Below are 20,960 nucleotides of genomic sequence, written 5' to 3'. Positions count from 1 at the left end.
ATGACTATTCTAGATACACTTGGGTTCTATTCTTAAGTACTAAAGATGAAGCATTAGAAAATTTCATCACATTTTCAAAAATAATCCAAATGAAAAAGGTTACTCTATCACTAGTGTTAGAAGTGATCATGGAACTGAATTTGAAAATCTTGGATTTATTGAGTTTTGTAATTCTAATGGTATTAGCCATAATTTTTCAGCACCTAGAACCCCTCAACAAAATGGAGTTGTTGAGAGGAAAAATCGAACTTTAGAAGAAATGGCTAGAACCATGCTTTGTGAAAATAATTTGCCAAAATATTTTTGGCCGGAAGCCACAAATACCGCTTGTTATGTTGTAAATCGAGTAATGATTAGGCCAATTTTAAAACTCCGTATGAAATTCTCAAAAATAAAAAGCCTAACATTAGCTATTTTCATCCTTTTGGATGTAAATGTTTTGTTTTAAACAACGGTAAAGAAAACCTTGGCAAATTTGATGCTAAAAGTGATGAAGGAATTTTTCTGGGTTATTCCTTAAATTCTAAAGCTTATAGTGTATTTAATAAAAGAACTTTAGTTGTAGAAGAGTCTATACATGTTGTTTTCGATGATAATCCCCTTCCGAGGAAGGATTCTTCTGTTAATGATGATGTAGGTATTGTACAAGCAAATGACGTTAGACAAGACGTTGGAGAATCATCATCAAAGGAAGAAACAAAAGATGAGGAAACTCATGATCCCCTCGAGAATCCAACCAGTGAAGAAAGGGAAGTATCTTTTCCAAGAGAGTACAACTATGTCAAGGATGGTGAAATTATAGGTGATCCATCAAAAGGGGTAACTACTCGATATTCTCTTAGAAATATCTGTAATTATGTTGCATTTATTTCATGCATAGAGCCTAAGAACATCAAAGAAGCATTAAAAGATTAACATTGGATTATGACTATGCAAGAAGAATTAAATCAATTTGAGAGAAGTAAAGTATGGACATTAGTTGAAAGGCCTAGTAATAAATCTACTGTAGGTACTAGATGGGTTTTTAGAAATAAACTTGATGAGAGTGGTAATATAGTAAGAAACAAGGCTAGACTTGTTGCTCAAGGGTATACTCAAGAAGAGGGCATAGACTATGATGAAACATACGCTCCCGTAGCTAGGATGGAAGCAATTAGAATGTTATTAGCATTTGCATGTTTTCATGAATTTAAATTATATCAAATGGATGTTAAAAGTGCATTTTTAAATGGTTTTATAAAAGAAGAAGTGTATGTGGAACAACCTCCAGGTTTTGAAGATTCAAAATTTCCAGATCATGTTCTTAAATTGACAAAAGCTCTTTATGGTTTATAACAAGCTCCTAGAGCTTGGTATGAAAGATTGTCAAATTTTTTAATTGAAAAAGGTTTTTCAAAAGGAAAGGTTGACACTACATTGTTTTTAAAGCATAAAGGTAAGATTTATTAGTAGTTCAAATTTATGTTGATGATATAATATTTGGTTCTACTAATGATGTTCTTGCCAAGAATTTTCTAAGCTAATGCAAAGTGAGTTTGAGATGAGCATGATGGGGGAGCTCTCATTTTTCTTGGGACTCCAAATCAAGCAAAGAAAAGATGGCATCTTCATTAATCAAGCTAAGTACGTCAAAGATATGCTCAAGAAGTTTGGACTGGAAAATGAGAAACCTCATAACACTCCAATGAGCTCTTCAACAAAGCTTGACTTAGATGAAGGAGGTAAATGTGTGGATGTTAAATTATATAGATCCATGATTGGCTCATTGCTTTATCTAATCGCAAGTAGACTGGATATTATGTTTAGTGTTTGCTTGTGTGCTAGGTTTCAATCATGTCCTAAGGAATCACATTTACTAGCTGTTAAGAGAATCTTTAGATACCTTAATGACACTCCTAGTTTAGGACTTTGGTATCCTAGAGACTCTAGTTTTAGCTTGCATGCCTTTTCTGATGCGGATTATGGAGGATGCAAATTAGATAGGAAAAGCACCTCCGGTACTTGCCAATTCCTTGGAAATATGCTGATTTCTTGGTTTTCAAAGAAACAAAATTGTGTTGCATTATCTACCACTGAAGCGGAATACATTTCAGCTGGTAGTTGTTGTGCACAAGTTTTATGGATGAAACAACAACTTTTTGATTATGGAATTGAAGTAGGTACCATTCCTATCAAGTGTGACAATACTAGTGCTATTTGTCTCACTAAAAATCCCATCCAACACTCTAGAACTAAGCACATTGAAATAAGACATCACTTCATTAGAGACCATGTCACTAAGGAAGATGTAGTTCTAGAATATGTTGATACTTTGCATCAATTAGCGGATATCTTTACAAAACCCTTAGACAAGGAAAGATTTTGGACACTTAGGAGAGAATTAGGTTTAACTGACCTATCTTCACTTAGTGTTTAAAATAATTTTAGCACTTTTAAGAATAAATGAAAAATGCTTATAAATAATAATTTTTGATTGCATTCTTGCTATTAGTTAGGGGGAGTTTGTGATTCTTAGTAAAAATTAATTTTATGTTCAAATAATGTTTAAAGATTAATTTAATTGTTTGAACATAATTATTTTTCAACATATGAGTTGCCTATACCACTAGAGAAAATTAATTTAGCAATTTGTGTGCTTAAAAATCAGATTTTAGCATTTTGGTGCAGAGGGAATCGATCCCCCCATGAGGGAACCGATTCCCCCTTTGAAGGGGAACCGATTCCCCCCCACAGGGGAATCGATACCCCCCTGGGGTTCTGTTAAAATCGGGCAGAACCCTTCAAAACACGCAAAAACCCTCCTTGCCGACCAAACTCTCTCCCTTTCTCTTTTCTTGCCTCAAATCATTGATTTTAATCGGAAATCACTTCAAATATCATCTCCTAAACTTGCAATCATCATTAAAATCGTGCAAACAACATCTAAATCCCCTCAATCTTGATCTTTCAAGGTAAATTTTTCTAAACTCTCTATTTCATTGATTTTGAACATAGGATTAGTTTTAATTAGTTCTAGGTTGAAATAGTGATCGGGCATTGATTGTTTAGTGATTAGAAACTAGATGTTACAACTAATTTCATCAAAAACACAAAAATTTTCCAAAAATTTTAAATTTTCGAAATTAAAAAAAATATTGTTGTTTTTCAAATCATTGTGTTTTGATTAAATTATGTTATTGTTATGCAAACTATACATATATTGTTTCTCAAAACCATATTTTTTAAAAGTTTTTCAAAAACTTTGCCCATTAGGATTGATTTAGAGAACCTTGAAATATTGAAGACTCAATTGAGTTTTGGGATTAATTGAATTGCATACATTTGTTTTTAAAATTGCAGGTTATCCAATCTATTCTGATTTCCTTCACCATGTCTAATCCTAAACGTGCTAGGTCTTCATCTAGTCGTTCACACCGACAACCAAATCCACCTCCAAATCCTCCACCTATTCCAATTTCTAATCCTAATCCTATTGATCCTAATTTGACTATCCAAAATTCGTGTTTCAATCATCCTGGTCCTAGAAATCATCGTTTTTGGTATTATCAATATTTCGACTCTTACAAAATTCGAGAAGAACGTATTCCTTCTCGTCAAGCTATGTTAGCTATCAATTTTAAATATCTTCCTCTTTTACAAGAGTGGAAATTTGATAAACTCTTTGACCTTGAACCCATCGTTTACCATCAACTTGTTCGTATTTTCTATTCTAATGTCGTTTGTGTTAAAGACCAAACTGAAACCGAAACCATAGGAATTCGTTCCTACCTTCTAGGACAATTCTTATATATTGACTCGGCTTACATAGCCAATACATTCGGATTAGATAATGAATGGATTTCAAATGAAAAACAGGTTTTAGGATCTCGTTATAAAAGAAGGGATAGTGCAAGTGTCCTAGACCTTCATGAACGTTTTCTTCATCTAATGATTTCTTGGTGGTTTCGACCATCTGGAGGTCGTTATTCTACTCTTAGAGCCTTAGATATTTGGTGGTTACATTGTTTCGAAAACAATATTAAAATCAACCTACCTCAGATTATTTTTGCTGAAATTGTTGAAACCGTAAATCTTGTTCCTAATAAAAAAAACTTTGTTCATCTCTTGTTTACGGTTGTATTTTGAGTAATCTGTTTTCCAAAGCTGGGCTTAGAGTCGGTCTAGATGTCGTTTTTCCTCTTAAGAAACAAATTAACCTTCTTTTCTTAACGAGAGCGGGATGGATTAAGGATAAGGAAACCGGGGAATGGGTTCGAACTTCTGCAACTACTCCGGGAGCTAGTTCTTCACAAGCTCCACCCGAAGCTGACGAAGATCTCGAGCTTGAGCAACTAATGCGAGACATCGATGAAGCTGAAGCTGAACCTGAGCAGGCCGAGGAGCAGCCCGAAGAGCAAGCACAACAATCGACTCAAATGCCTCCATATTTTCAATCTTTTATGGAGACATTTGATTACCGATATGCGACCGTGGATTCGCGCCTTATTTCTATAGAGTCCCATTTATCCACAATGGGAGCTCAACAATTAGAAATTCTTCGGGAAATGCGTGCAAATAATGAAGCAACCAACGCACGTATTAATGACCTCACTAACGAAATGGCTGCTATGCGAGCTTGTTTTCCTCCTCCTAATCCGGATATATGATTAAATGTTTTACTTTGTTTTCCAAACTTATTGTTTTAACATTTTGAATATTTTGGGATGTTTGAATTTGAGGATTGTGAATTTGTTTAGATTTATGGATGGTTTGAACTTATATGTTTGGTGTGATTTATTTATTATTGCATCATTTACATCATTATTAGCAATATGACCAATTTTGCCATATCACATTATTTATGAATATTGATTACGGAACTAATGGCTAACGTTTCTCTTAATTGTGATCTTAGCAGCTTATGCATACATATACCTAATCAATTGGCTTAATATTTTTCACGTTTATTTGAATCTTTTTGATTTAACAAAAAGGGGGAGTGTTTGTGTAAGTGTTTTAAAATGATAAATGGGAGAAGTGTTAAAGTAAGGGGGAGTAATTTCAAAACTTGATTTCAAAATCTTAAAATTACTAAAATGTTTTGTTATATCAAAAAGGGGGAGATTGTTGAAAACATTTTGATATTCGATATAACAAATTAAGTTAAATGAATTTTAAGATTTTCCAAAATGATTTTCTAAGTATATTCGATATAATTATTCGAATATCAAAACATTACTCAAAATATTTCAAAAATCATTTTTAATCCTTACTTAAGTGTAAAATTAAGTTTTAATCTTAAAACAATTTCAAAATAATCTTTCAAAGTATTTCGAACCATTTCAAAGCCAAAAATTCCAGATTGCTCAGAGGGAACCGATTCCCCCCCAAGGGGGTACCGATTCCCCCCTGAATGGTTTGGCTCCGAGATTTCCAGAATGCTCGGAGGGAACCGATTCCCCCATAGGGGGTACCGATTCCCCCTGTTCAACGGTCGAAATATTTGAATTTTACACTTAGGGAACCGATTCCCCATAGGGGGTACCGATTCCCCCCACGCTCCAAACTGTTTTATTAATTGTTTTCACACTAAAACGGCTATATGATCTTCACTAATCATCCCCAACGTTCAGAAGAGATTCAAGGTGTATTTAAACAAGTTCTGAAGCCCTTGATCAACAAGAAATCATAGAGAAACAAGAGAGAAAGCATCAAACATCAAGTTTGTGCAAATCAAGCCAATTTTTCCTTTCAATATTCATTTTGCTTTCAAGAACACCATTTGTGCTCATTTGTAATTATCTTTGAGTGTTCTTTTCTTGTTCTAGAATTGTGCAAACATTTTACCTTGTGAGGTTTTCTTGTAAGTTTGCAAATTTGTAATCTTCTCTTTGAGAAAAAGAGTGTTCTCAAGAGTTGGGGTATACTCTTGATGGATTTGTAAGGTTATCTCTTTGGCCTCAAAAGAAAGAACAAATTAGTGAATTTGTTGGAAAAACCTTAGTGTGGATAGCTAAGGTAGTGGACGTAGACTTTGTTTGAGAAAGTCGAACCACTGTAAATCGCTGTGCAATTACTTTCAATTTTTCTGCAAAAGCTTCCACGAAAATTTTTAATTGCCAATTCACCCCCCCTCTTGGCCGATTCCGTCGATCGATTAACTCAACAAAATTCGAGTCAACTATTTTATAAATTGAATTGAATTAGAATCAAATAATATTATAATATGATAAATATTTATAATTAAATTTAAACAGAAACTCAAAAATTCAATTCAATCAGACTTGATTTAAATTTTATAACAAATCGAAAAAAAAATCGTGTCAACTATTTTATAAATTGAATTGAGTATTTAGGTCCAATATAACCTTAAACCCAACATAAATTAAATTGAGTATTTAGGTCCAACATAACCCTAAACCCAACATAATCACTTATTGTTCACTTATAGTTGGTTAAATATTTTCGAAACGATTATGTTTTGAGGGTTTAGGGTTGCTACTTCAAGTTTAGTTTGTTATGGTAGATTTTGAGAATGGATTATGAATTTGGGGTTAGGCATGTAATTGAAGTATTTTGGAATTTGAGGTTTAGAATATAATTGAAGCATTTTGGATTTTGGGATTTAGAATGTAATTGATGATTGTGTTACAAGTTTTAAAAGTTAGGGGACCTAAATGCAAGTGCCTTAAAAGTTTAGTGACCATTTATATAATTTAATCTAACGGCAGTGAAACGTTCGTTACGTCGGGACCATATTGCAAAACGAACTAAATGTTTGGTGGTTGTATTGCAAGTTTGAAAAGTTAGGGGACCTAAATGCAAGCATCTGAAAAGTTCAATGACCATTTATATACTTTACCCTTACTAATAACTTCAAATTAGACAATCAAAGCAGACATCAATGTATGCATGTAAGTATATAGTATATACATATGTATGCATATATGTATGTTTGTCGCTAGGAACAAGCAAAGGATGTTTTATCGAACAAGGGGGTGAATCAAAGTATGAATATTGTATCCATCAACATAAGATGAACAGCATGGAGAAAACTAACCTCAAACCAAGCAATCAAAGCAGACTGTGGGGCAAAATGTCTATTTGTACATAAGTGCATGTGTATGTACGTCTGCTTGTAGCTAGGAACGAGCAAAAAGGGTCCAGCTTAACTGAACAAGACGGGTGAATTAAAATATGAATATTCAGTACAATAATATAACATGCACAGAATGGAAATAGCAAAAATTTCATTGAATTTTTGCTTTCCAGCAAGATTTAGTTCATTGCTTGAGAACCCAAATGGAGAAGAGCCTCCTTAAACTAGGGAAAGTACCTTCATTTGTTTAATGAAGTTGTACTTTCAGGTTTGATGTATCTTCTTCAGGCCTGCTTGCGGGGCTACCGATTTTTTGTCTTAACATTAGCAGTAACAGTGAATTTGAAACATAATAATTACCAAAGGTTTGAATAAATATGTACTTGGTATTGCATTCTGTTGAGTCTCCCAAATCAAATTTACCCCATCAGACATTCTCGATATATGTTCATTTTTGAATGAAGATTCAGAGGAAAAGAATTCGTTGCTTGTATATCAATAACGGCAGTGCAGCTTGTTAGTAGTTGAATGCCATTCTTCTTTTTCTACCAACTAGATGTTAAACTCCACTAAAATGCTATCAGCTTCACTGTGCAGTGAATGTTGGATACAAATCCTCAATGCTCTGTGGACTTCATCTGTTTGGCAGTGTTTGCAATCCTTATTCAGGAAAACATGAACTTTGTTCCTTATTTTGATCCAACTGCAGCCTGAAATTCTCTTCATCTGTTTCTCGTTTATCTCTCTCCTCACCGTTGATGCAATTTCCCATCTCCAGCAGCAGTATGTGCATTGGACAACATTATATATGATGGAACATCCTCAAGGTCAAATGCCATGATTTCTTTGCTGCAAATTCCCAAAGTTCCATATTTGATAGAATTTGGCAACCTCCAAGCAGTGCTTTCCAAAAACCAATACCTGATTCAAAAAGGCAATTGATGAATAAACTCCTCAGCCTCTCTGAATCGCCTCGACCGAGGGAGTATGTCTATCATACAAGCCTAACACTCTGGTTTAAGTAAGTCAGATTCCTTAAGCTTTACCTTACTGAAATATGAATAACCTTCAGTAACAAGACCAGCATGATTACAAGGCCATAATAAACCAAGAATGGTAACATCATTAGCCTAAAACCACTTACAAGCATCCTTCCGGGAAAACTCAATGGCTTCCTTTCCTCTTTCGTTCTGTGCATAACTGTAGAAAATAGAATAGTCTGTTATGTTTTCTTATTTCATTCAGTAGAGTATATTACATATTTATATACAAATAATGCCTCTAAACTAGGAAACTCTAAGTTAGGAAATATATTAATCCTAGGAGATGCAATCCCTTGAAACAAGGGATTGAAAAACAAAGCATAATTACAGAATCTCTTAATTTAAGGAATTGAACAGCTCATTTCTATAATTCCTACAACTTTACATAACCTACACTCCCCCTCAAACTGGTGTATATATGTTGTATATACCCAGTTTGAATGACAACTCATCAAAAGTCACTCATGGAAGGGCTTTGGTGAAGATATCTGCCAGTTGTTTCTTCGTCGGAATGTATTGTAGTTTTGCAACTCCATTGTTGACCTTCTTGTAAATAAAAAGTCTGTCTATCTCAATGTGTTTTGTTCTATCATGCTGCACTGGGTTTTTTGCTATACTCATAGCTGATTGTCTGTCACTAAAAATCTCAAAATTCTTCTTGTCATCTAAGTCCAGTTCTGTGAGCAGTCTTTTAATCCACATTCCTTCACATATTCTGAGAGCCATTGCTCTAAACTCTGACTCAACACTACTTCGAGAGACAACGGCTTGTTTCTTACTTCTCCAAGTCACCAAGTTACCCCAAACGTAGGTACAATAGCAACTAATTGACCTTCTATCAGTTAATTCTCCTCCCCAGCTTGCATCCGTATAAACCTTCACTGTTCTGTTTTGATTTTTTTCTAAATATAAGTCCAGCTCTTGGGGTAAACTTCAAGAACCTTAGGATTCTGTTAACAGCTTCCAAATGTTCTTCTCGAGGATCACTCATATGTTGGCTGACAATACTCACTGAGTATGCAATATCAGGCCTAGTCAGTGAAAGGTAGATCAACTTCCCAACTAACCTTTGGTAGGTCTCCTTGTTTACTGGATTTCCAGTCCTTTCCTTGCAAAATTTCAAGCCTGACTCCATTGGAGTTTCAACTGGTTTACAGTCGAGCATCCCAGTTTCTGCAAGAAGATCTAAAACATACTTGCGCTGGTTTATGACCAGCCCTTCCTCGGACTTTGCAACTTCCATACCCAGGAAATACCTCATACTCCCTAAATCCTTGGTTTCAAACTCTTTTGCAAGGTTCATCTTTAGCGTTTCTATTTCTTCTATATCACTGCCAGTTATATCATATCATCTACATAGACAATTAGGAGGGTTATCTTACCACTCGGTGCAATTTTTTTGAATAATGTGTGATACGCTTGGCTTTGTTTGAAACCATTATGTGTCATGGCCTTAGCAAATCGATCAAACCAAGATCTGGGAGACTGTTTTAAGCCATATAAGGATTTATTGAGCTTGCACACAGTTTTCTTAGTGACATTTCCTTCTAATCCAGGGGGGGACCTCCATGTATACCTCTTCTTCAAGGTTTCCATTCAGAAAAGCATTCTTTATGTCCAACTGATGTAATTTCCAATCCATGTTAACATCTACTGATAACAATATTCTGATGGTATTCAATTTTGCAACCGGTGCAAAAGTCTCTTGGTAGTCGATGTCATAGGACTGAGAAAAACCTTTAGCAACCAGCCTTGCCTTGTATCTTTCCACACTCCCATCCGAATGATATTTGACTGTGAATATCCACCTACATCCAACAGCTCTCTTCCCTTCTGGCAAATTTGTCAAACTCCATGTCTTATTTTTTTGCAACGCTTTTATCTCCTCTTCCACGGCATTTTTCCACTCAGGAGATTGAAATGCTTCTGTCACATTTCTTGGGATTTTCACACTATTAATGCTGGAAGTGAAGGCCCTGAAATTAGACTGTAATTTCCCATATGCAACATACTTATTTATGGGATGAGCAGTGCATTTTCTTACTCCCTTCCTAATAGCAATAAGAAAATCATCAAGATCAACAGTAGTATCATCTTGGGAACCATCATTACCTTCTGTTCCAGCTGCAACAAGATCCGAATCTGGTTCTTGGCAAATGCTAGGCTGACTAATTTCTTCAGCAACATCTTTCCTTTTTCTTGAGTAAACACTGAGTTGTTTCGGTTGGAGAGTTATGGTTTTAGGGTCATTATTAGGAGCATTTTTTGTAGTGGTGGAAGGTGTTTTGCATGGATTAGAGTGTTGAGATAAGGAGGATGGTAATTCATCAGAGTTATTTAGGTTATTCCCATCATCCTCACTAGGAATTGGGACAGTGCTAGCCGGCTTTGAAGAGACAGTTATAGGTAAAGAAAGGATAGGTTGTAAAGGAATATCGGTTTGGACAAGCTGAAATTCCTTGTAACTCTCCCCCTGAATTTCTGTTCCTAAAAAATAAGGTTGGTTTTCAAAAAATGTAACATCAAATGAGACATAGGTCTTTTTTGTGGAAGGTGAGTAACACTTGTAACCCTTCTGACTCAAAGAATAGCCCAAGAAAACACACTTTATGGACCTAGGATCTAATTTCCCTCTGTTGTGGATATGAACAAAGGTTGTACACCCAAACACCAGTGGAGAAAGACTTGATTTTAAATGTTTAAAATAGGGATAAAGCTGAAACAGAACCTTAGTTGGAATTTTGAAATCTAAGGTCTTACTTGGCATTCTGTTGATGAGGTAAGTGGCTATAAGAAGAGCTTCCCCCCAAAGATACTTAGGAGCATTAGCAGCAAACATAAGAGACCGAGTAACCTCTAGAAGATGTCTATTTTTCCTTTCTACTACCCCGTTTTGTTGAGGTGTGTTGACACAAGAAGTAAGGTGAACAATGTCTTTTTCCTTAAAGAAATACCCAAGGGTTTTATTCAAATACTCACTCCCATTGTCACTCTTTAGAATTTTGATTTTTGTGTCAAATTGGGTTTCAACTTTTTGATAAAAACTTTTAAAGAGAGACTCAACCTCAGACTTTTCTCTCATTAAGAATACTCATGTTGTCCTAGAGTAATCATCTATAAAAGATACAAACCACTTATACCCAGAAATACTTTTGACAAGAGAAGGGCCCCAAATGTCACTATGGATGATAGAAAAAGGTGTTGTTGGTTCAAATTTGGCTGCAATATATGGTTTTCTGGTGTGTTTGGCTATTTGACAAATTTCACAGGAAAACTAAGAATGATCTTTATTTATAAATAAGTTTGGTAACATTTTGGAAAGATAGAAAAAACTAGGATGACCTAATCTAGAGTGCCATAACATAATTTTATTGGTATTGAGATCAGAAGATAAAACTGGTTTTCTAAGAGAACTGGATAAGGCATGATTTTGAGATGCTTGACCTCCAACGGTGTACAATCCTTTGCCCAGCCTAGCACTGCCAATCACCCTCTCCAAGTCCTGTGCCTGAAAAATACAACCACCAGTACCAAACACAACATTACAACCATAATATTGAATTAATTTGCTGACTGAAAACAGATTGCATGCAAGTTTAGGAACATAGAGGACATTATGAAGTAGTAGATTTTTGTTTAATGTAACAGAACCACTCCCTTTGACTGTAGTGAGAGAGCCATCTGCTAATTTTATAAAGGCTGGTAAGTTGCTTTCACTATATTCCTCCAAGAGGTCAATGTTTCCTGTCATATGATCTGATGCACCCGAGTCTATTATCCATTGTACCAAGGAAGTATATGAATGATTACCTTCAGTAGCAGTATAAGCCACATTGGTAGGTTTGGCTGTCATACTGCTCAAAATCTGTTGCAGCTCCTCTATCTGTTTCTTGCTAAAACTACAGGAGGAATCATCTTGAGAGGCAATATGGGCCTCTTTTTGAAACCTGGACTGTGTGAGCTGCCGATCGGCTGGTTTTCCGTGCAACTTCCAACATTGATCTATCATATGGCCTGGTTTCTTACAATGTTCTCACACCAGGGGTGATTTTTCCTCTGTTTGTAGGGGGTTATCGGTGAAAGAGAGGAATCTGAAATCTGAAAATCAAATTGATAGGGGCTAATCTGGGAAGTGATTTCAGATGCTGAGGGATCCGGATTAGCCATGAAAAAAAAATAGAGTTGAACAGGAACTGATTTAAAGAGAAGCGAAAATCGGATTGATCGTTCTAACCTGATACCATGTAGAAAACCGACTATAGAAAACAGAATAGTCTGTTATGTTTTCTTATTTCATTCAGTAGAGTATATTACATATTTATATACAAATAATGCCTCTAAACTAGGAAACTCTAAGTTAGGAAATATATTAATCCCAGGAGATGCAATCCCTTGAAACAAGGGATTGAAAAACAAAACATAATTACAGAATCTCTTAATTTAAGGAATTGAACAGCTCATTTCTATAATTCCTACAACTTTACATAACCTACAATAACCAAGTATAAAAGCATCCCAGGAAACAACATTCTTCCATGAAAGTTTATTGAAAGCCAAGAGACTATCATCCATACTTCCACATTTGGCACAGAAACTAATAAGAGCATTGACAATATACATATTAAGCTGATCTCCCAAAGACTTAAAGGCATAAGCATGAAAAAAAAAATTCCCTTTCCAATTGTAGCTATAATAGCTGCTGCAATAATAACACAAGAGAAAGTGGATTCACTAGGCATCACCCCTTTTCTCAACATATCAATGAAAAGGTTTACAGTCTCTTCATTACGACCAGTTTGGTTAAACCCAGAAATCATTACATTCCAATAAACAACATTCTTAACAGCCATAAAGCATCCTCAAACCTCTCATTTTACTCAACTTTGAATAAAGATCTAAACTTGCACTACCTACAAAAACATTGAAATTGAGGCCCATTTGATAGCATGTGCATGAAGTTGCTTCCCAATATTGACGTCTTTTAAGAAAGTGGAAGAGTGAATCACAGTCCCAAATGTGAACTAAGTGGGTCTAATATTGCTAGAAAGAATCCTGGTAAACAAATATATGGCTTCTTTATGTTGCTTAGAGAAAATTCTAATTATGGAAGTGGCTGAAACTATACCTATGTCAGACATTTTGTCGAACAACTTACAAAGCATCCAAAACCGAGTTCGATGAGCAGTGCGACGAAGGAATGTGAGCACCGGTAGCCTTTTGGATGCCAAATAAAGGATCATAGTTGCGGCAGCGGGTAAAGGCAACAGACAATCTACACTCAACCGAGGCATCAAGTGATTTTTCAGTGTATTTTCTATAGCTAAAGCAAGACCAATAAAAACGGTAGTCAAATAATGTTTAAAGGGGATCCTTTGGTGAAGGGATTTACATGAAATATCAGATTGAATTGATTTATTTTTCTTTTTGACAATAATATTGTTCTGGGTTTACGCACTTGAATCTCTTCTAAGAACCATCATGCACCGTGTTTTTTGATCTTGGTATCGTTTCCACACTTCTTTAAGCCATAAATGATGAGTTTAAGGACGTAAATCAGGACAAGATTCTATATTAAGATGAACTTATAAAATTTAAAAAAAAATTAACTTATATAATTTCAACAAAAATAAATTATCAATAGAAAATAAAAAAAATCTAAAATATAAAAGAATTTAAAAATTTTAAGAGACGACTATCTGATACCCACCAGTCTCCCTCTATCTATTCCTGATTTCAACAAACTACAATGGATTATTTTTTTTCAAGATGATATTTATTATCTATTATTCATTATTAAAATTTTATCATTCTTTTTTCACTAGACAATTGTTAAAATTTAGATAAAATATATTTTATTTTATGTTATATTTTTTTAATTTAATCTCTGATTTTTTATTCATATTATTCACAATTTGACAAATTTCTAAACTCGATAATATTGAAAATAATATCCAAATGTCTTTTTATTCAAATGTACCCTTTAATAATCGCAACAGACAATTAGGTATATATATTTATTTAAATATGAAATAAACTAAAAATATTTAATAAAATAATTATTTATTTATATCATTTGTATTTCATTATGATACTCGCAACAGACAATTAGGTATATTTATTTATTTAAATATGAAAAAATTGTAAATATTTAATTTATTAATGAAATAATTTGAAGACTCATTTAACATTTTAGAGCTGCCTTTATGAAACTTTGTTGCATGTGTTGCGAGATTGCAAACAAACTGCTTCTCTTTGGCAATTGATCATTCGACAGCAGCAACTTCAGGATTTCTTCACTCTAGGAACTAATGAATGGCTTATGATGAATCTTGATTCCAATCGACTTTTTGCAGGTTCAAAAATCCCTTGGAAAACTTTATTTGCTTCCCTAGCGTGGCAGATCTGGAAACGAAGAAATTCATCCATATTCTCCAATCTGTCCCTCTCTAATGATCAATTACTCAACCACAGCAAAAACTAGGCTAATTATTTCATCACTACGACGCCTGATTCCTCAACCGGTACTGCTTTTCCTCGCCCGGAACTTATTTTATGGCGACCAGCGCCTGCTGGCTGGTTTACGCTCAACACGGATGGTGCAGTTCATCATACTTCCTCTCTAGGATCGGCAGGTGGCATCATCCGGAACAAGGATGGAGATTGGATCGTCGAATTTAATAAAGCGGTTGGTATTTCCTCCCCATTACAAGCTGAACTCTGGGGGATTCTTGAAGGACTTCAATTAGCGTGGTCCCAAAGACTCGAGCACCTCCAATGCCAAACGGACTGTGCGGAAGCTCTAACACTTGTGACTTCTTCAATAGCCGCATCCAGCCCAGTGTCTATTGTCAGATCTATCGTGAGCCTTATTTCAAAACAATGGAAGGTTGATTTCATTCTCATACGTCGTGAAGCTAACGCTGCAGCAGACTTCCTTTCAAAATCTACTGTCGTTTCAAATGATCAACCATGCATACACATTGAACCTCCCCAGGAGATAATACCTCATCTTGCTCGAGACCTTCATGGTCCTGCTTTTACTCGCTCCTAGTATTTCATTGTAATAGTCTTCCTTTAATTCAAAAAAAAAATGCTCCCAAAGTTCCATCTCATACACCGAAGGTGTATGCACTTATATACTGTTAGTGCATAAATATAAACTCTTTTATTATTACAAATCGAACATAGATGCAAAGTCCCACAATTGTACTATTGGTTCAAATATATCAAAATGATAGATCAAATGGCTATCAAACGAAAATAATCTTCTTAATATAATCGAACATTTCACACCAAAGAGTTAGCAGATGTAAAAATAATGATATGCTCAAAAAGCTACTACAGTAGTAGAGAATGTACCCCTTAAGATCTCATTCTCAACATAGTTTGTTCAAGACCCACAGCAAGCTGATTTTTGAGTGGTTGCTGCACCCCCTGCTGCCTGGTCGGGTTTGTTAATTTTGATTGCCTGTGGCTGCGGATAAAAAAAAAGCAATTGGCAACCGAAAATGGATTTGCATAACTATATATGTTCAAGTTATAGAGGAACAATACCTCAGCCTTGGAGTCAGTATCCGCAAGTCTTTGCTTAATGTCCCTGGCTATCGAAAAAAATACCTCCTCAACATTTAAGTTTGTTTTTGCACTCTGCATGATGATAGTGTGACTCTTGAGCAAATAGGAAACATTGGCTAATTATGTCCAAAAGTAACTACAACATCTGAAGTAAAATTTACAGGCAGTCTCAAAGAATTTGATACCATATTCATCAGCAAGAGCTTGGCCCTTTGAGGTAGGGACAGCCTGAAAAAGAAAAAAGAGTTCCTAAATCAACTTGACAGGAAAAATATACACAGGCAATGTTCAAACAGAAGGTAGCCGTAAATGCATGCAAACAAAACTATGTGCAGAAGAGAGATAAAGAGAAGCATACCCTTTTACTTTCATCCATATCAGCCTTATTACCCAATAAAATATTGTTGACGTTGTCCGAAGCATGCTGTTCAATATTACGAATCCAATTTCTAATGTCTAAGCAGGAAAGGGTATTAATTCAGCAACTATATTGGATAAAGAACAAAATCTCAGACAACCAGATAAGGAGTATGTTTCAAGTTTCCACATTGCAAAAAAGTAAAATAATCCAAAAACAACGAGTATTACGAGGAAACACTAAAAACAGCCAAAAAGACTAAAAGGTGGATAAGATCAAACAGCATATGTATGACAATAAAATCAAAATGCAAGAATTCAGTACTTACTATTGAAAGATGACTCATCAGTCACATCATAGACAAGCAAAATACCCATGGCTCCACGGTAGTAAGCTGCAAAAAATAGAAAAATTACTTAATTCATCCAACAACCAGAGAAAACCTTAGAAGACAATAAAAAGAACTGAAAGAGTTTCAATACTAACCAACTATTGTTAGTAATTTTATTTTCAAGTCCTTTCATACAACTCAGGAGTATGACAATAAGTGGGTTTGAAAGCATCATGGATGCAAACCATGAAAGCATACAAATTCCAAACTTCCAAACTGACCAAAAATCCAAAGAGAAAGAGAATGGAGAGCAACAAAAACCTTGAAGGAAAGATATTATTGAGTTTGATAATATTAGAGGGAGAGCAAATGGTAGCTCACATCGTGCAATTATGTTCACAATTAACAAGCTAAAGCAAAACAATGCCAACTCATGCAATCCAATTTATTGTAAATCAGATTGGATTATAATTACGATTGATAATTCAATTTGAATCAGTGACACATTAAGAGTCAAAAGCTAACCAGTTGTAATTGTTCAAAACCGCTCTTGACCAGCAGTATCCCAAATTTGCAGTTTGATTCTTTTTCCATCAAGCTCAATTGTCCTTATCTTAAAGTCAATTCTTCCAAAGTAAACACATTACCACTAAACCACATGGCTTTTGTAACAAAATTCATAATAAAAATATCACTGTACTATGATTAGAAAAACACCAACCCAATGGTCGTGATAAAACTTGTAGTAAATGAGCCATCCGAGAAACGCAAAAGGAGGCAACTCTTACCCACACCTGCACAACCACACAATAACAGAGTGAAAAAGGACTTATTCATAACTCAAATTCAAATAAAAGCTCCTGCAAATTAACGCAATACTAACTACTAGTCCCTAATTACTGGCAATATAAACTATTTGTAGCAGGCCATCCTAGGAATTAAGAAATGCTTCCCTCATGCAAATATACATTCTTTGACACCAGGATATTCATCATCAGTAACACTAATCGAGACAGAAGATATTCACATGTCAATGAGCTACATCAAGACAGATAAATTAATAAATGCACCCTAAAATGACAATAGCACAGATTTAACCACTTAACGGAATAAAAAAAGAGAAAATAACCTCCGTAACCGAAAATGCCTTATAATATACGATTTTAACCAACTTTTTTTGGATTTGTCAAAATAACCAACAAATTCGCAACGCGATCTCAAATTCGCAAATCGATCTCAAATTCGCAACACAAATTCAAATTTCGCAACCCAGGTTTCAAATTCGCAACGCGAAAGTCAAATTTGCAACACAGAAGTCAAATTCGCAACGCGATAGTCGAAATTCACAACGCGATAGTCCAAAATCGCAATGCATTTGTTTCTTAAGAATTTTCTCTAAGAAGATAGTATCCGCGCGGACGCAGGGTTTTAAATCGCGGTCGCGGTCGCGTTTTCAGTTATTTCGGATTTACCGTGATTGCGGCCGTCGCGGACACTATTGCGGCTGTCGCGGACGTTATTGCGGCTGTCGCGGATAACTCGGACAGCGACGAAACCGCTATATCGTGGCCGAAATCGCGGTCATGGACCGTTTTTTAAAACTCTGCGCGAACGTGTCTTTACCACGACCACGACGGGATGGACGGACGGCGGCGGTGTGCGAGAGTCCACCTTGTTCTCTTTCACTCAACAAGGAAGTGGAAAATCCAAGCCTTAAATACCCATTCCCAATAGTGTTTTCAATACTATGTGTGATTGAGTATTACCAACACTTATTTCCAATGCTAAGTTGAAACATTTAACATTTAACATTTGGAAGTTGGAACACATTTAACCAAGTGAACATCCTTTCGGTGGCCAAGATAATTAAGTTGGAACACATTTAATCAATGCTTGAGAAGGCAATGTACTTGGCGAAAGTTGGGTTAAGAGAATATAAAAGAGATGATGTGAAGCAAGAGTAAGCACTTCGTCGTGTTCCCCCGACGATGTCGCCATCACACCATGTAGCCAACACAAAAGACATTTGATTAACCCCAATATGTTGTGTACATCCTGGCACGTAATAATGGAATAGGATCTTATGTTAAAAACAAATATCACTTAAATATTGCAAAACAAACCAAGTTTTCCCAACTCGATTACAAATATCACTTAATTATCTTGGCCACCGAAAGGATGTTCACTTGGTTAAATGTGTTCCAACTTCCAAATGTTAAATGTTAAATGTTTCAACTTAGCATTGGAAACAAGTGTTGGTAATACTCAATCCCACATAGTATTGGAAATACTATTGAGAATGAGTATTTAAGGCTTGGATTTCCCACTTCCTTGTTGAGTGAAAAAGAACAAGGGAGACTCTCGCGCACCGCCGCCGCCGCCCGTTCGTCCCGTCGTGGTCGTGGTAATACGTGTCTTCGACACGTCCGCGCGGATACTATCTTTTTAGAGAAAATTCTTAAGAAACAAATGCATTGCGATTTTGGAGTATCGCATTGCGAATCTTAAATCGCGTTGTGAATTTCGACTATCGCGTTGCGATTTTAGACTTTCGCGTTGCAAATTTGGAACCTGGGTTGCGAAATTTGACTTTCACGTTGCGAATTTAGAACCTGGATTGCGAATTTGACTTTCGCGTTGCGAATTTGACTTTAGCGTTGCGAATTTGGAACCTGGGTTGCGAATTTGTTGGTCATTTTGACAAATCCAAAAAAATTTAGTTAAAAATTACGTATATGTTAATACATAAACCTAAAATGAAGCTTAATCTAATGTAATGGTCTTCAAAAGCAAATCACGGTCTCACATCCAGATTTTCTATATTGAAAAACGGAAAGCAAATTCTAGCATTTCTCAGAAATGATGTAGATTAACGAGTAGATCGCATTTCAAATAAATATTCATATAAAAGGAGACTTTCATTAAAAAATATACCGCTGTCGCCGATCAAAAGGAGCTTTATGAGATAGTCATAATCGGCTCGAGCCCTTGCAGGTGGAGCAGCCATGAAAATAGAAGAAATATATCGAACAGACAATAAACCCTAGAAGAAGAAGAAACTTCGTCATTAACAATCAATGTAAAAGAATTTAAAACAATGGAAATATATATTTAGGTAAACTGAAAGATAAGCAATACAGAATAAGGAAGAGTGAGATCTGGTGAAATGAGCTAAGAAGCGTCTGAGGTACGCCAGCAACGGTCGGCCGTTGTGAGAGAAAGAAGAGATGAAACATTGAAAAGAGAGTATTGATTGAAGAAATAAGTTAGTGGAATCGAATCCTAACCGTCGGATTAATGACATTTGGTGTAGAGATATGATTGGACGGTAACGGTTTTTCATTTTCTTTCAATTAATCGTCAACGGATGGAAAACAACGACTATGCTTTCGTACGCGGGTAGAACGGCAGCGTTTAGAGCTCATGGGTTGGATTCTGGTATCTTTTCTATCGAACAGACACGATGCACTTCAATAACCATAATAATAATCATAACATATTAACGGGATGAGGTATTAGATTTTTTAAGTAAGGTATGGAGCTCAAATTTTGACGATTGTGAATAGAGTAAATTAGGTTTTGAGAGTCATCCTCACCTCTGAAGTAGATCTGAATTAGTCGAACAATAGACCGGATACAGTGATTAATTCAAAATAATAATATGTTATTAATCAATTTATTAAGTGAATGTTCATATAATTTTTTTAATAATGACAATTGGATTTCACTAATAAAATAATAAAAGGGACTAAAATTATAACGCATCAAGTAAGAGATAAAAATAGAGACAATAATTACCAAAATTATTTACACAAATAAAAATATTAAACTAAAAATATATATAAAGAATTCAAACATTCTCTTAAAAATGATGACAAACATCAAAAGAACTCAGTTAACATCATAAAACTCATTGTCTTTTGGCACGTTTTCATCAATTGATCATTCTTTTCGTTTAATTTTCTCATTATTGGATTTGAAACCGCCTGGACTGATCAAGATAACGCTTATTTGTTATCATGTTGATCTTCCATGTTTTAAACTCTCATATTGGTTTTGGATACGCGATTTACGTTAGGAGATAGTTTTCTCACGATGCTCGACTCTAATTAATATTGTTTATAGTCTTTTAATATTTTGATCCCCTATTGTGTTTTGTTTATCAATGTAGTCAGATCTGTTTGTATCTATATTTAGTTCGAGTTTTTCAGTTGAGATTTTAATATTTTTCCATGTATGATCTCAGATGACTAGTTTCTTGTGTCATTGGTTTTAAGAATATGTCTTAATTATGTGTTTAGTTTATATTTTTGGTTGTAAACCTTCATTATAATTTAGATATTTTCTCTTTTTTAATAAAACTCGTGGCTTCTTTTTGCATACAAAAAAAATTTATTTTGGAACCTATTAAATGGCATCAATGATAAAAGACAATGTTATTCTTCCCAAAGAATCCGAGTTTGAGCAGTTGTGTCTGCATAGTATATATATGTTATCAATAGGGTAAGAAAAATTTTGAACAAGTATCACTTTGTAATCATCACATACTATTACAAAAGTTAATTCATTTGGAAC

General features: G+C 35.1%; 2 pseudogenes; both read right to left on the bottom strand.

Moving 5' to 3' along the window:
- Positions 1 to 7,623: 7,623 nt before the first annotated feature.
- Positions 7,624 to 13,361, bottom strand: LOC120146075 (annotated as a pseudogene).
- A 2,089-nt stretch (positions 13,362 to 15,450) lies between these two features.
- On the bottom strand, positions 15,451 to 19,428 carry LOC120145993 (annotated as a pseudogene).
- Between the last annotated feature and the right edge of the window lie 1,532 nt (positions 19,429 to 20,960).

The sequence above is a fragment of the Hibiscus syriacus genome, unplaced genomic scaffold, assembly GCF_006381635.1.
Source record: "Hibiscus syriacus cultivar Baekdansim isolate YM2019G1 unplaced genomic scaffold, ASM638163v2 tig00110895_pilon, whole genome shotgun sequence".
NCBI lineage: Eukaryota > Viridiplantae > Streptophyta > Magnoliopsida > Malvales > Malvaceae > Hibiscus > Hibiscus syriacus.
This window is presented reverse-complemented; position numbering and strand designations above follow the sequence as displayed.